General features: G+C 49.5%; 1 protein-coding gene across 1 annotated transcript in view; it reads right to left on the reverse strand.

Moving 5' to 3' along the window:
* LOC119589268 (venom dipeptidyl peptidase 4-like) overlaps nt 1–273 on the reverse strand; it is a gene marked incomplete in the record, with an annotated part of 98,295 nt that overhangs the window by 96,604 nt on the left and 1,418 nt on the right.

Here is a 273-nt window from a genome sequence, read left to right on the forward strand (position 1 = left end):
AGCAGAGCATATACCACCATGCTAAAATCGTTTATGTAAAAACACAAACGGATAATTCCCTCCTCTGTGCCTCGATCACACCCTCCTCCGCCTGCCTTAATGAACACCCAAGCTGAAGGCACAGACTTACCTGCGGCCTTCATGCACGCGGCACCGTTAGTCGCCCGCCGCCTGCACTCTCCTCACGTGGCTTACCTGCAGGGCATAAGATACCGGGTTGGAAAGAAATCTTACGAAATGTTAACTTTCAATTGCGCTAGAAATAGTAATACG

This window comes from Penaeus monodon, chromosome 25 (genome assembly GCF_015228065.2).
Source record: "Penaeus monodon isolate SGIC_2016 chromosome 25, NSTDA_Pmon_1, whole genome shotgun sequence".
NCBI classification, from domain to species: domain Eukaryota; kingdom Metazoa; phylum Arthropoda; class Malacostraca; order Decapoda; family Penaeidae; genus Penaeus; species Penaeus monodon.